Genomic DNA, 16,871 nt, shown 5'->3' on the forward strand with positions numbered 1-16,871 from the left:
AAACCCTGAGACCACTTATGAACAGTCAGAGAAAGTCCTTTGCTCTGTGTTAAGGGGCTGTCATGAGCATGAGACCAGAAATTCAACTCACATGGACATCCAGCATCTGCATTTTTCACTCACTTGTAAGGGAGGTGTAGCAGTCCTGATACCTGTCTCTGTGTAGTGTGGGATTTCAGGGCACAGTCATTATAAAAAGGAGACAGGAGGGAAAAGGAACAAGGCTTCCTATAAGCAAACTTAATTACTTGAGAAATACAAGAAGAACTTGGCACAGGAGCAAATGGCATCTAGAGACCAGATTCTGTCCACACAGAGGGCCTGCTTTTCCACTTCCTTATGCTTTATATTGTCATGCTTACATGAAGAAATTAGAAATTTGTTTCTCATGCTGGTTGCATTTTCCACTCACTTTTCAGAGGTAAATTATAGCTCATGACTGAATGGAGAATGGGATGTGCATATTTGGGGTTGTGTTTCTGACTGGAAGAAAGATACTTAAAAGTTTTGTCATGTCACTAAGAGTTCAAGGCAATTATTAAATAAATATCTGTGTTCTTAATCCCTTTCATGTGGGTAGGTAAGTGTGTGTATGTATATTTATGGAGAGAAGAAGAGAGAAAAGACAGATTATTTCTGACTGGGGTTTTGATCATCTGTCAAGTAGAAAAGTAACTCATTGACCTCAGCAGGGAAATATCAGGATCAAAATTTCTGACAATCACATTTAGAAAATATGGGGTTTTAATAAATGGAAAATTATTTTATGCATACATCTCTACCTCTGTAATGTTGTAGTTCTTTCTGGATTTTAATTGACTGTCATGCCCACCAACTTATTCTGAAATGACTCTATTCAGAGTGCAATGCTCAGTGAAATTTTTCAACATGTTGAAGGGTCCTGCTTCTAAAAAATTATCAAGGGAAAAAGGAAGAGCTTTTTTTTGTGATTTACTTTCCTTTTAATAAACATGTAACACCCATTAAAAGCAGAAGAATGGTCTTCTCTAGTTTATTTGAGGAAGGTAAATTCATGTTTAAAGCAATGTGCTCACAGTACATTTTGCTTGGAAGGTACAGAAATATCTGCAAAAAAATTTCTGAAACCAATACGAAATTTCAGGCTGTTTTCTGCCTGGTATTTTGTGTGGACACTCTGCTGAGCAGGCTGAAATTCCACTTCTGCTATTTGGTGGTGATTCAAAGCCAGGCTGCACCATGTGTGACCTCTTTAGTGTTGAAATGCCTCTTCGTAAGACACCTAAAACTTGAGTCTCCCAACTGAACATGCCCCAGCCAACCATTCTGTTATGTATTTCACAAGTAATTACCTGATCTGGAGATCCTGGCAGGGAAAAAGACTGAGACAGTCACATCTATGGGTATTACAAAGGAAATTATAGTGGAGCAATAAGATGTTTGAGTCACATTGGAAATTACCTGACCTATTTAAATATTGAAAAAATTTCCCCTCTCATGGATTTTTTTTTTTAAATAGAAAAATAATTCTATATGTAAAACTAGGTAAATATCTAAAAACATCTGATGAAGTAATTCTTATCTGAACTGATTTACCTCTACCATGTCAACTCATTGTATACCTTGACACAACATTGGTTCTGCAATAACCAGCTTCTGCCTCTGGACTGCAGTTCAGAAAGTGGAATGCATTATTACAGCACAGGGAAATGTTGCAAACTATTGGTGACTCTTTACCCATGAATTAAAAATAATGAGCCAATACCATTCCTAATGTAAGCTCATAATGCTAGGATTAATTTGATGATGTGTTTATGTGCTGAGGAATCTAGGCAATGAGAAAAAAAAAGAAAAGAGGGCAATGCCAAACTTGGTGTCAATAACACATCAGAACACTTTCTAGAGATTATCCACAATGGTTTCCTTTTGAGAATTTATTATCCCAACAACTCTGCCAAGTCTGAGCAGAGCACAAATTAAGTGTTACAGATGCATAAATTAGTCTAGAGATTAGTAAGATTTATGTACCTGGGGTGCTATTCTTACACCTATTAAGATTATTGACTTCAGAAATGTGCTTTTAGAGGATGTACTTTGTGTCCTAGTCACAAAGTGGCTTGTGCTGTTGTTCCAGATGGCTCTTGTTCTCTCACCATGTATCTGTCCTACCCTCAGCCAGCTGCTCCAGCCCCCAGCCCTGTGCTCAACAAGACCTGCAGCATTTTAAATTAACCCCAGGCTGACTCCTGCAATGTTTTACATAAGTTTCATTGAGAAGACATTAGATATTTCCTATTCAGTTTACAATTTGTCAACAAACAGATCGTGTACAGGGCTTTGTAAACACAGAAAGCAACTGTGCTTCAAATCTAATGGCTAATGACTTCCCCATCTGTTGGCTGGAAGTCAAGGGCTGTTTGAACAACACAATGTGTAGAGAGCACAAACACCATCCATAAACTGTCCCTGGTAACTTATCAAACACTTTATCCACATAAACAGCTGTTTCAGAAAACCACATTCACAAAAAACCACATTCACCTGGAGCTTGCTCTGTATACAAAAGTCTACCAATCAAAATCTTAAAGAAATGTAAAAGAAAGATTACTTAAAGACTGCACAGAGTTTCTACATCTGCCAGTTACCACTGAACTGTGGTTTATTTGTGAAAGTGCCACAAGAAGTTCTTGTAGCTGATAAAAACTGAGGATTATCAAATACTGAGCAAAAGATGGCACAAGTCAAGGAAAATGTCACAAGAGTTCAATCCTGCTGCACTTCTGTATCCCTCTAGGAAACGTGTATTTAATGATAAAAAGCTCAAGAAGAGCCACTGCTGACTTCCTGCACTCCTGAAATTTGTTGCAGGATGGAGTGGACTGACAAGAGTTCAATGGCATTGCAGGAAGTCAGAATCACTCACTGTCTTGGAGGTTATTGCAAACCCATAACCAAGATCCAGATGAGCTGTTGGTGAAGTTTTATTTGCTTCTCTAACTATAAATACAACATTTTGTGAACTGTCTGCTATGCAAAGCAGACACACGTTCTCCTCAACTCCCAAATGTTCTGAAAACATCGCACATAACATAAGACATTTCAGTTCTGTACCTCTGTGTGTAACACCCATATCCAAAACCAAAAAAAAAAACCCAAACAACAGGCTCAGGAACATTTGTTTTATTTTGAAAAGATACTGTGCATTTTTTCTGATGAGATTAACTTTTCCAATAAAGGGGTCAGGAAGCTAAAAGATGTGCATGTTTGTTTCTAGTCAATGTTGTGAAACTGCTCCCTGTCCCCTCCAAATGACCACAGATCAACTCTCAAGAAGTTGCACAACAGTGCTTGTTTTGAGCTGGAAAGATCTTTTTCAGATGAGCAGAGAAAGATACCAGAAGATGCAAAACTAACCAGGACAAACAAAAATGGAGCAATATGCATCTAAGCAACCACAGCCAAAGCTTTCACCCAATGTCCATAAAGCCAGTGTTTGTGACAGAGGCAAAGGAATGCAGAGACAGCTTCCATTTCATGTGTTGAGTATATGCAGGAAAAATTAGTCAATGTGCTAAGAAAACTTAAAGTATTTCAATGTGCAGAAGAAGAATGAGTTCTGAATAAAACTCAGTTGTTTGCAAATTTGATTCCAAAAGTTCTGGCTATCTCCACCCATGCACTAATGTGCTTTCCAGGTAAAATAGATCTGCACAATAATACCTCTAATAGCCTTCATGGAGTTAGATGAACTTCTTTCCCTGTCACAGGCACCACTAACCTCAGAAACCTACACGTGCAACATATGGTCAGAAACTACATTTTCTGCCCTTTGATGCCCAGGCAGATCAAAATGAATAAGCCAGGTCATTTTATATTTTTTTCTTTCCATTCAATCTTAATTATATTTGCTTTTAAATTAAGTTCTTTGGATTTTTTCAGAAAAACTACCATCCAATAGGCTAAAACAATGTTAGGAGAGCATTAAATACAACATGACTCCCCCCAGAAAAGCACCGCAGAAATGACCATTTGCTGGTCAGCCTCATTGCCAAAACATGCTGCACTAGCCCAACAAATCATCTCACAGAGGACAACATCCCACAAATTCCCCTCACAGCAAAATTTTCATTCAAAGTCTACTATTTTTCGCCAGTTACAAAAGATGAAATATTCCTTTTCCCTTTTTATCTTCCAAACATGGCTTGATTATCAGAGTATCTTGGAGAAAAATAACCCAAATCAGGGTGGGAAAATAAAGTCTCTGGGTTGTTTCCTCCCAGTTTATTCTGAAGCAGAAAAGCATTTTCCTGTAGTTGGTGACACCCACCCTTTTAGCTGCAAGGTGGTAGGTGTAAGAGTGGCCTCAAAGCAAGGATCAAGGCAAATTTCCTTACACATCCATATTATTTGTGTGTCTATATGTGCATTCATACATTTTATGCATAGAATCATAGAATCAATTGGAAATCAATGGAAAAGACCTCTAAGATGACCAAGTCCAGCTGTTAACCCAGTAATGCCAAAGCCATCATGAAACCATGTCCTTTCTCCAATTCTGATACCTTTCAAGAAAGCACCCACCCAAGTCTTCTTTTTGTTCTAAAAACTGTGACTAAAATGAGAAAAAATTCTAGAATTTACAACTTTTCTTCCTTGAACTAAGTGTAGCAATGGCAATGTGTAGATTAGATAGGAACAAATCGAATTTCTGCAGAGCAAAGCTAGAAGAGATCTACAACCATGAAATCAATGCAACAGCAGCTGTAGTTTTTTTATAAAACATCAGACATGTAATGTAAGTTCATGGCAAGCAACTAAGGTTCATATGACCCATTAGTCTTTGAATGATTTTATTTTTCTAGGCCTTTGAAGAGCTTCTATTCATCTCTGCCTCTACAGCCAGTTTTTGTTGTTGTTGCTGGAGGCTCTTTTCAGTAAGAGCATCCCATCATGAACTCTGTGCTCATTTTATTGAAGGGCATTTTTTGTAGCTCTTCTCATGGAAAAACTACATTAAATGTTTTTAAACCATCCTTGGGAAGAATATCTTTTGTCCTGAGCACACATCACCAGAGTTAGGGAAAAAGAGCTCCAAAGTTGTAGCTGTATTCAGTCTCACACACTGCATCCTCCTATGGGGTCCACATTACAGAAACCACAGAACAGCCATTCACTGGCATGCTTTTAATTATTGATATTTTTACTTTGTGGTTTTCTTGTGACTTTTACTTCTGTGACATCACTTTCTTTTTTACATTGAAAGTGAGAGACAGAAGGGGAAACAGATCCAACTGGTCAGAAATGCTGGGAATCATTTTTCATATTAATTCCAGAGATGGCAACCTATTTTTCTATACATTTCTTAATGATAAAACAAAGTGCTCTGCCTCCCTCCCAGACTTTTGGGTTTTGCCTCTGGACTGTGCGTCTGTGCACTTTCCAGCACATGCAGTTCTAACAGCTTTAGACACATCAACAAACAGATTAAATTATGTGCTGTCCTTAGGAACTGATTGAAAAATTTTAGGATCTTGTATTAATTTTACTAATTTTACTTACAGAGTAACCCAAAATGAAAATCCTGTATTTTTGCTGTGCAAAAGGAAAACTCAGCATAGATGGCATGAGAGGTACTTCTCACAATCTTTACCCAAAGAACTTCTCCTGCACTTACTCCTTCTTTTACCTGCATTCTGGTCAACAAAGGAGTGTGTCAGATATGTCTGATTCACAAATCATGAAAGCCTGAATAGCTGCGGTTGCACGGAAGTGTTAAAACTGTGCCAACACCAAGTGTGGTTCCCATCACACATAAAAGAAAACAAACTGAACTCTATCTGGAAAATCTCTCTCTTGCAGTGCTTGAAAAAGGAACATCATGTCACAATGATTCACTGTTACATGCTGATTTTGAGTGAATGCTGGAGAGCACACGAGCAAAACCCCATTATCTCCGTACCAGAGCACTGCAAAGGCGAGGGGCAGGCGATGCCATTAAGGCCCACACACAAAGCCCCAGGACCCACAAAGGGCATCTCAGTCCATGCACTGCTGCCTCCCCCCACAGTGATTTGGGGCCCAGCATGTCCCCCAGCTATTTCATCATATCTGCCATTACTAAGTTCTCTGAGCCGAAAAACCACTTTTTTTTTTCCTACTCTTTGTGATACAACACGAGGTTTCCTTGTTTGTTTTATGTTCCAGGAGAAAAATGATGGGGAAAACATTTTTGAAGCTCTTTCATTTGTCAATGACAAATGCAGAGATTTATATAAAACACCAGCAAAATGGAAATATTGACTCTGAGCCTTCAGTTTAGATGAAAAGTGCTACCTAGGTGAAGAGTGTCATTATTGCAATGAATCAACTGCACACACGTCACAGGCATAACAAAGTAATGTTTATTGCCAGTAACCTTTGCAATAATCATAGTTTCCAATAAGGACTCTTTAGTTAACCATCAAACTCTACGGGTGAGATTTTAAGAGTTGTCTAAGTAAATTTGGTGCCAGCTCAGATGGAAAATTGATGAAAGATGGGTGCCTGACTCCCACAAGGCCTTTGAAAAAAGGCTCATCTTGCATTAATTGAAAGTGGGGAAGAACAGAAATTCAATATACTGTCACAGCAAAAGCAGGAGAAAGAAAACGGCATATTAAGCAACTTTGAAGGAAAAGTTCTGTGTCACTGAAATTACAAATTGCTGCAGAATCTTGTTATTTACTGGCACTCTACTTTGCTTCACTGCCAGGAGACAGCAGAAATTAAAAAAGATGGTCTGCAATGTCTCAAAGTCTTCCTTTCTGTTTTTCAGAACCCTTAGTGGCAAACTCCATTAAATCACAATCCTATCTCCAGGACTATTCAACATCTGTGCATCTGTATGGAGTAAGGGGAAGAGACAGAAGATGCCACAGGGATGGGACCAGGAGGACAGCAGCACACGCTGCTGTTTCTCTCTGCCTCACATTCCAACATCACTGTTGGTACTTCTCAGTGCATACCTGGAGGGAAAGCAGGTAAAAGGGTTCACTAGAGAGAAGATCAGCATCAGCAGATGCTGATGAGGTACATTTCAAGCAAAACAAGTACTTTCCACAGCACAGCATCCATCCTCATCTTTGGGCATCCATCCTCAGGCTGCTCAGTATCTCTTCTATGCTCCTTGTGCTTCTGGAGGTGCCACTTAATGGCAGCATGAAAACACTGATTTGCATCTGGAAGGGGATTTAATCCTGCCTGAGTTCAGACACTGACCTATGTTTGGTAAAGAAAGCTTTTTTACTCACCCATGAGCTTTACTCTCACTGCTCTATCCATGGAACCTGCTATGTTTGGGGTTTTTTAAACACTTGTTGAGAGAGCAACAGAAGCCACCACTGGAGCCACAGGAGGCTTCCATCCTCTGCACTAATGTGTTTCACTAATGTCATTGAATGTCATCTTTTACTCCCAAAATCCTCCCACGATTTCACTCTAATTGGCAGTTCCCTCCCCCCGCACTAAGGACTGTCCAAGGATATCTTCTTTCCTATGGAAATACCAGGAAATGGAGGCACCACTTCCTAGGGAGAACTGGAAACTGCCCAGGAACCACACACAGCTGGAAATTCACCCCAGTGAGAACTCAGTTGGTGGCACCAACCTACTAAAGCCACCGTGTTTCAGTGAGCAGATGAAGGGTTGAGTGAGGGCATTACTGCTCCATCTGGGTCAGATACCACAATGAAAGAGGTTTCCCAAATAAGCTGGCACTGGGCAGAGACTTTCATTTGACTCACTTATACTTAATAATGGGAATAAACACAGGTAACCATAAGGCCATGGACAAGGCTCTGCACTTACACTGTGTTTACTTCTAAAATTTCAGTAAAGGCAATGAGCTACAGCATACTTACTCAAATCCAAATACCATTTTTCACTTCTGAAAAGCATACATATTGTAAAAATAAGCCCTGTAGTAGCAATTTCAAGACTTCCACAACACTACAATGACAGGACAAGGGGTAATGAAGTTATACTGAAAGAAATTAGGTTTAGATTAGCTATAAGGAAGAAATTCTTGAGACTGAGGGTGGTGAGGCACTGGCACAGGCTGCTCAGAGAAGTTGCCTCATCCCTAGAAGTGCTCAAGGTCAGGTTAGATAGGGCTTGGAACGGACTAGTCTATGTCAAGGTGTCCGTGTCCATGGCAGGGACTTGGAACAAGATGATCTTTAAGGTCATTTCCAACTCAAACCATTCTGTGAATAATAAAAAAATACCATAAAATATTATTACTACAATGATGCAGTTTTTTTCACCTTACTAAGCTGTCTTATGAGCTTCCAAATTAAATTTGTGGTAGAGCAGTGGGCTAGCAAGGCTTGTGCCCAGTTTTTGTCAGGAAACAGCTGACTTGCAAGACAAAGTATTTCATGGGAATCTTTGAGAAGGTGCCAACCCTCACAATTATACTTGACCTTTCTCTTGCTCACAGCTTCTCAGCACACTCTAGCAAATGCTGCAGCTTTGCACAGGAAGAGCTAAGAAGCCTAATGATGAACATCAGGGTTTTCTGAGTTTGCTTTCAGTACTCCTTTCATTTCATGAACATTTATTTCCTTCTATTTTTAAGTTGTTCTTGTTCAACTTCCAATTTTCCCACTTAGTAGGAGACTGCAGTAGAAGTAGTCTGTTGCCAGAGCATGGAGAGAGATGATCATGTGCAGCAGCTTCTTCAGACTGAAAGGCTGCAATTAGAAGATACTAGATACTATAGAACTCTGATTTAAATTAGGATAGAAAAATTCTTCCATTGATGAAATTTAAAGAACAGGTAAATATCAATTGTTTTGCAGCTGGTTTCTTTCTTGTCTTAAGAAAGCACTTGATTAGGTGAAGACTGCTACTACTCAAAGAAAATTATTTTCCCCTCCAAGTTCAATATCAGGTTTTGACCTGGGTTTTGACCCACAGATTACAAGAAGGTGGCAGATGTGCAATGTGAGGAAAATGTGGCTACACTGCAGAACCAGGGAGATCTTTTTGCTGTCACAACTGCACAATTTACCTTTTCTCATCCCTTCAGTGATGCAGTGACACCAAGGTGGAGAATGCAAACCTTGACCTTTCAGAGCATTTGAAATCCCAATGCTCATGGGCTTCTGCAGCAGGGAGTGAAAAGGGCTTACAAGGAGACAACAACCATGTCAGAAACCTCAGAGGGCCTCATTTAGGTAAGGGCAGGTTTTCAGCTGGAAAATAAACCCTGCAAGTATGAACCTGCAGCATTTGTGAATTACCCTATGTATGGTGAATCCAGGACCATAAAGTCCCCCAAAATTTGCTGTATGAATAAGGTCTTTGGAAAGGTCTCTGGTGTAAGTAGACAAAATCAGTCTGCAAGAAAGAAGTGGAAGAAAAAAAGCTGACTAAGATTTTTTTTCATTAGTAATATCAGGAGTCTCAAGAAACCTCAAACCACCGTCTGTATTTTATTTTAGTTGTGTCTGCTGATGCATGTTGCAGGGAACAATTTCCATGCACTTTCCAAAAGTTTAGCTGTCTATACATTTACATATAATATATCAATATCCTGTAGTTAGGAAAGATTGGCAGTTAAGTTTGAGAGAGTAGATCAGGATTTGAGATCCATTATTTGCAACAATCTGACTGTGGCATTTTGAAAAATGCTTATTTTGCAAATGATTCTTATTTCTAGAGCCAAAAATGATTGTAGAAGAATTACATTATTAATCAGGAATCCAGAGAAGCTTATTCAGCTTGTTTTACTGCTTGTGTTGATTACACTGTCTTTTGTCTCCATCCAGCAGTGGGAAGCGCTTTATCATCTTCTGGTTTGGAAAAAGACCCAAGCAGCTAATGTACAAAAAAAAAAAAAATTCTCCTAGTAGCTGCAGCATGATTAATTTTCCACCCCACAAGATCACTGTGAATTTGAAAGCACCCTAGAGCTTTATATGCTACATTATAGTCATCAAGGATCATAAAGCATCTTCTTCCTTCCGCACCACTAGCACTTCAGAGAGCTAGCATGGTTGAGTGGAATGAGCAAAGAGTTGAAAATCTGGAGATTTTTATTATGAACGTAAAACAGCTTGTGTCTTGCCTTTGGCCTTAGTTACATATTGCTGGACACAGTTCTCTGAAGCACTGCAGTCCTAAACTCCAGCTAAAAAAATAAAGACTTCTGCCTATATGACACCCAGACCTTGGTATTTGAATTATAAAATGCTGACAAGAATACCAATGTTTTTTCATTATGGATATTTGGGTTAATTGATGAAAAGCAGTAGGTAACAGCAAAGCATTTTAATTATGGTCAGTAAATAATTTTCCAAAGCAAAAGTACTCATTATTTTTGTTCCACATCGCTCCCCACAGATAAGTACATGGAGGAAATCCTGCACATTACATTTCCCCTGTTGCTACAGAGAAAGTTGACCTGGGGACAGCTGCCTTTTACACATCATTAGGACACTCCAATCCAAGCAGCAGAGAGTGAAAAGTCTGGGATTTAGGCTGCCTCTCAGCCTTAGAAGTATGGTCATGCCTGGGAGTACAGTGGTTTTTAGAGGTACCTAAGCCCCCCAAAGCATTAACAGACATTATTACTGTAGGAGTTTGTAAGCTTGTCCAAAATCAATTCAACTCTCCCATCAATCTGCAACTCTTCCATCTCTTAGGGGGTGACAGCTGCCAAATGGAAACACACATGGGACAGAGAGGGACGGGCTGGCACAGGGACACTAGGGCCATGCACATCAGCTTTAGCGCTGCCACCCTGGGAAGAGGCCAGAGAAAAGCTGTGTCCAGATTGCATCACGTTGATGGTACTGCCTTTGAGTGGCCTCCAGGATGATTCTTGGAGGAGCAGCCCCTACTGGGGAATTTGCAGGAGTGGGAACATCAGGGAGAAGAGTCCACACTTGTATTTAGGGAGTTGCATGGTTAGGAGAAGGAAAACAGATTCACTGCCATCCACCCATGTTGACAGCCACACTGAAGCAAAATTTAGACAAGACTTATTAATATTAACATCCTGATATTGATTTAGGTCAGTTCTGCCCACAGGTGTGCTACAAAGAAAAAGATGTACAACTATATTCAGGACATAACCCTCAGCATTACTTTTTAGAAAATGTGTTTCTCCTTAGCATCTTCTGGTTCTGTGTGCATGAATTAATTATACTTTAGACATTCTGTCAGGTGACACTTAGGAAATTTGTACAAAGAATTAATTCCTGGTTTTCAGGATGGTTTTCTTTAAATAATTTTAAAAATGAAAAGGCAAGTCATCTGAAACTAAGTTTAAATTTCATCTGCATCTTTTTAAAATGCCATTATACTGGATTTTTCCCCTTTTATTTTTACTCGCATAATTTTTCCCATCCTTTCCTTCTATCCTCCTTCCTCTCCACATGAATATTCTAGGTGCCAGCAGAGATCTGTTTGGCTGTGTGACTTCCAGTGAAAATGCAAAATAAAAGCCAGCAGTGTATCCCAATGCGCCTTTATATAACAAATATTTAGTTGAATTAAATGTAGCATTAATTTTCTTTTTTCATATTGGATAAAACTCACTGAAGGCCTGCTCCCAGCTACACAGTCATCCCTTCAATTTATTTTTTGCTCACTTTGTTCTATTTCTGAGGTGATGAATTTAACACCTGGTACCATTTTCCTCACGCCTCTTGTTCACTTTAGAATATCAATGCAAGCCACAATCCATGAGTGTTTATGTTCAATGTCACCCTGACACTTCCAGCTGAAGACAGCCTTGCATCATTTAAATAGATTCATTTCCTTGAGATGGACCCTGCTACTCATCTCTTCTCCAGCTGGACAGAATAATCAGGTTGTCTCACACCAGCCAACAGAGAGTTTAATCCTCAAATCCTAGATCTTCTGTAAATCTGTCTGCAGAGAGCCACTGCTAGAAATTCTTTGTCGTTTGTGTCATATCTTGTAAAATCTATTGAGCCTACTTTGAGCTTGTGTCTGTTTTGACTTTTCCTGAAGAACAGTCTCTGGAGGGAAAATCTGAACCCTACCATTTATCTTTCCATGCATTGGGATAGGAGGTTGTGAAAGGCTCTTTCTCATGGGGATATTTTCCAGTGAGTCAGACTTGCTTTCTCTGGATTGACAGGCTCTGACAGCAAAGTATTAATACTGTCTTGCAGTATTAGTCAACTGTTCTCCAGCTGAGAGCTGAATAAAAAGACAGACCTTCATCCTAAAACTGATTCCCAGGCAAGGCTCCCATTAAAGAAAACAAGACCTTTTCCTGAGTAATCAAGAGGGACTAAGAAAATTAAGAAGGATTTCAGGTGTTTCTGAGTACACAGAGAACTGTTAGTTGGGCCCACAAAGTTTCTCCAAGTCTAACCCCAAGCTTAATTCGCGTTTAAAATATATGATGAGAAATAGAAAAGATGCACTGTTTTTGATAAACCTGAGCAGTCAAAATTAATATCTGTTCTGCTATATGGTCAAAGGTTGTTCAAAATAAGAGCTGGCCAAAAAAAAAAAAAAAAAAAAAAAAAAGCTGAAACATCCTTTTCCTTATTTTTGTCAGGATAGCACAACTCAGATAACTGAAACAGTTAAGTTAAAACCAATAAAAGCAGCATTCCCTTCAGACTGAAAAATGAAGAGAAAGAAAAATAAATTACTTTACTTTCTGATCCTCATTCATGTTGGGTTTTTACCAGATCCATCCTATAGTCATTTTGTTCTAAACAATTTCTATATTTTGTATCAAACTTCTTTCTTTCTGAAAATATCTACTATCCAGCAGTCATAAAAATGTCTTCATTTCAGATTAGTTTCTAGTATTTAAATTAGAAATCATAGTGTCAGATTAGTCAAAGAAATATTTCTCAGAATCACAAAATCTCTATTGAATATTATAGCCCTTATTTCTCACTAGAACTGGGGCTTCATTTAAGAGAATTTTAAAAAGTACTTCAAATGCAAGAGCAAGGTTATTTTACTCAGGAGAATGAAAGAGAGAGGTAAAAAGAGAAAGAGGGGAAAAAACAGGCTAAGAGAATGAGAGAGAAAATTAGCAGACCTGAATGGAACAATCTAGTCACACCTGAGGTCATTCACCACAAAATGGTCACATCTGTTGTGCTGCTTTTAGACTTTGGATTTCTACTGGAAGAGAACTGTGGTTGCAGGTCCCAAGAGTGAGAACTGAAGCTCAAATATGCACCAGCCAGCCAAGAAATGTAGCCTGCCCTGATGATAAGCTGCTAGAAGCTTTCTTCAGCATGAAGAGCATATGGGGAACCTGCCAGGGGAAAGAGCCGCCAGTGCCCGTTGGGACACAGGAGTGCCTTTCTGCTGGCACAGAGAAGATTCCAAATCCACGGTGAGGATCTGCCAGCGGTGGTCATGGGGTTGGCAGAGAGCAAGTGGATGGTTTAGCAGAGGGTTACAGAAGGAGCTGTGGAGTTCAGATTCCCAGCCAGGAGGGACATCCCTGTCCTGGGGCAGCAGGCCCAGCATGGCCAGCCCGGCAAGGGAGGGGATTGTCCCGCTCTGCTCGGGCTGGGCGGCCTCACCTCCAGTGCTGGGGCAGCTCTGGGGGCCACAATGTCAGAAAAACATTAAACTATCAGAGAGTGCCCAAAGGAGGGCACGAGGATGGTGAGGGGCCTTGAGGGGAAGCCGTGAGAGGAGAGGCTGAGGGCACTTGGTCTGCTCAGCCTGGAGGAGACTGAGGGGAGACCTCAGTGCAGTTACAAATTCCTGAGAGGGGAAGAGGAGGGACAGACACTGATCTCTGCTCTGTGGTGACAGGGACAGGACCCAAGGAATGGCCTGAAGCTGTGCCAGGGGAGGTTTGTGCTGGAGATCAGGAAAAGGTTCTTCCCCCAGAGGGTGGCTGGGCACTGAACAGGCTCCCCAGGGCAGTGGGCACAGCACCAGCCTGGCAGAGCTCAGGGGGTGTTTGGACAAAGCTCTGGGGCACAGGGGGACTCCTGGGGACGGTGCTGTGCACGGCCAGGAGATGCACTGGATGTGGGTCCCTTCTAACTCAGCTTGTTCTGTGATTCTGTGATTCTAAATGTGATATGGAAGTGATCCAACCAACACTTGCTGCTGTCTTATGGGCTCATACAGCATGCAGACATCTCCCAGTCCTGTAGTGTTTAACCTTACCGCATTTTTCTCCATTCCTATATTCTTTGGGCAACTGAGGCAGACAGATTAAAAGTTGCAGGGGAGAGGGAAGAGGGAAAGAACTGTTCAGTACTGAAGCATTGTTATTGGGTCTTCAGAAGTCCTGTATCCATGAGAAATACAAGGACCTGTGTGCTGAGGTGCTTTTAAGTGCTCCCTGCATGCTGGCTGCATCATGAATGCGTAACACTGTTCCAAAACATGGCTCTGAATCATTCCTGTTAGCTGGGTGAAGTGGAGAGTGTCAGAGCAAGAAATCCCAAGTCTCATACTGGCGCTGACCATTAGTTTCTTTCTTCCTCTTCTTTTTTCTCTCTCTCATTTTCTTTCTCAATGACCTTAAAATAATGTTCCAAGAAAAACAGAACCATATCTTTTGCTGGAAGAGGAGCAAAAGAATGGAAATTGACTCAATATGTTCTGTAACAACTCACAATTGAAATTCATGAAAGGTGAAATCAGACTAATTTAGACCAAAAATAAAGCTCTGCCTCTGCCTCTTTTTTTTTTTTTTTTTAACACTGAAAATTAATCACTGCCACAGCTTAAAGGTGTCTGCAAGATTTTCTATCACTAGTAACTCATATATCAGCATTGGATGGCCTTTAAAAAGAAAAATAAAGTTCAAATATAAATTAAACCAGGGAAGACCTATGATCTCTGTTACACAGGATCAGATGGCCACAGTAGTGTTTTTAGTTTTACAATCTATTAATTAGATCTTTCTATTCCCTTCTCTGGGATTACCCTTTCAATTCCACTTGAGTTCCTGTAGATTTTTCTTCTCAGGCACCTAGACAGGAGGCAGGTCGATTAAAAATACCATTAACCCCTGCAAAGCTCATTTAGCTGCTACCATTTCTCATTAGGTGGCAGTGCAATGTCCAGAGGGAAAGCCCAAATCCTACAAGAAAAAGGAAAACCCTTGTGAGTACTGGGGCATCAACCACATTGTGAAGTACATTTACAGTGGCAATGATAGCCAAATGTGGCTGTGGCCCATTCTCAAGCTCAGATTTATCTTCCACCTATAAATCTGAGAATTATGTATGGTCTGAACTTCAAATAGGAAGCCAGTCTGAGCACAGATGGTAATTTATTCTCAGAGGCTACTCAAATTGGGCAGAGGCCAACCCACCAATAGGTACATATGAGTAAGAAACACTTCATCCCCGTATGCTTGAATGTCACCCACTTTTCATTTAAAGACAGAATTTTTGCATAGTTCTTGCTGACCATCCCCAGTAATCACAAATCTGTTCATTCTGGGCTTCCACAAGAGCCTGGCTAGCACCTGATTGTTAGCAAGAAGGCTTTTCTTCCTATCAAGTTTAATGGTTCAAGAATATTTATCTTCTGGGGTTTTTTGTTTTGTTTTGTTTTGTTTTTCATTATTTTCAAATGCCATCATTCAACATCTGAAACCACTCCATGAAAAGTCCATATTTGAGACACCTTTCCCATCTGAGCACACCCAGGTACCCCATTCTTTCCAGGGTGCCTCCAACCTCATTATAACTAAAGGATAATACAGAAACAACAAAACCATCTCTAAACTAACTTCTTCAGACCCTGTTGGTACTTTTGGTGAGCAGCAATGATTTCTCCTCACATTCATTTTATTCTGCAGTGTGACTATAAAGTAAGAACATATTCATCACCAGCCAGCCCACACCAAGATAGGATTAAACTGCTAATTCTGCATTAATTACTCAGTCCTAAAACAAGTAAATGGTTTAAATTATTTGGTGGTTTGGTAAATAAGTTATTTAAAGAAACAGCAGCAATTGCTAGTGTTATCCTTATTTCCATTTATATCCTTATTTATAGTGTTATTCTTATTTACAGGGATAATGTTTGCAAACAATGGCCTAATAATGCACTTTGTTTATTAACTTGCAAATGCACTTTTTTCACAGTAAGGGAGATTTTACTGGGGATTCAAACCTAGAGCAGATCAGGAGGCAAGAAAGTAATTTAAATCTTCTCCCTGTATGAGAAATATGAAACGTGGTATTTTATATAATAATCCCATGCTATGCTTGGTTTTTCATCGCAGGGAGATCCCAAGTGCTACCAGGTCAAAATTGCTCCAGCAGGACAAGATTCATCTCACTTGACTGTATCCATCTGCAGTGTGAACACTTCTATCAAAGGCAGTCAGCTTCAGCTCCTTTTATGTCATTGCACAGTTTTTCATCTGCCTTATCTTATATGTCTTCTGTAGGGTGAGCTGAATCACAACCTGCAAGTGCCCTTTTCTCCCCACTGGCTCTAAAAAAGCCTTTGCAACATCTGCACACATCTGCAGTGCAACCCTTTCCTGTTGATCAGCCTTGTGGCTGCCATCTCCAGCAATTGTAATTTTAATGGTCTGAGAGGAAATGTGCCAAAATATTCAGTGGCATTAATAAAATTATGTAGGCAGCCAGTGTCAGTCACACAGCAGATGTTTAAGTGCTGCAGAAATACCATGGCTTTCTGAAGGATGTAGTTGTAGGTGGCCTAGGGGAAAAAAAAAGAAAAAATACTTTTTTTAATGCAGATACTCATTTCCATGCATCAGATATGACAAGAAGTGGCTTCGGCAGCAAGTCTGGAAGAGTGGCCAATTCTACAGAAAATCTGCAAAGAACTCCCAAATTTAGTTGTTACACTCACAGAGATGTGGATTGCACAATGGGTAGTTTTAC

The 16,871-nt window shown here is 40.1% G+C and overlaps 1 long non-coding RNA gene across 2 annotated transcripts in view; it reads right to left on the minus strand.

The window, feature by feature from the left end:
- LOC146767510 (uncharacterized) overlaps positions 1-16,871 on the minus strand; it is a 67,756-nt gene that overhangs the window by 13,718 nt on the left and 37,167 nt on the right. For both annotated transcript variants that reach the window (XR_014954637.1, XR_014954636.1), the window contains one exon: positions 1-16,683. This exon is cut by the window's left edge and continues 13,718 nt beyond it. This is a non-coding gene — a long non-coding RNA (uncharacterized LOC146767510). The remainder of the gene's footprint in view (positions 16,684-16,871) is intronic.

This window comes from Lonchura striata, chromosome 4 (assembly GCF_050655825.1).
Source record: "Lonchura striata isolate lonStrDom1 chromosome 4, ASM5065582v1, whole genome shotgun sequence".
Lineage (NCBI taxonomy): Eukaryota > Metazoa > Chordata > Aves > Passeriformes > Estrildidae > Lonchura > Lonchura striata.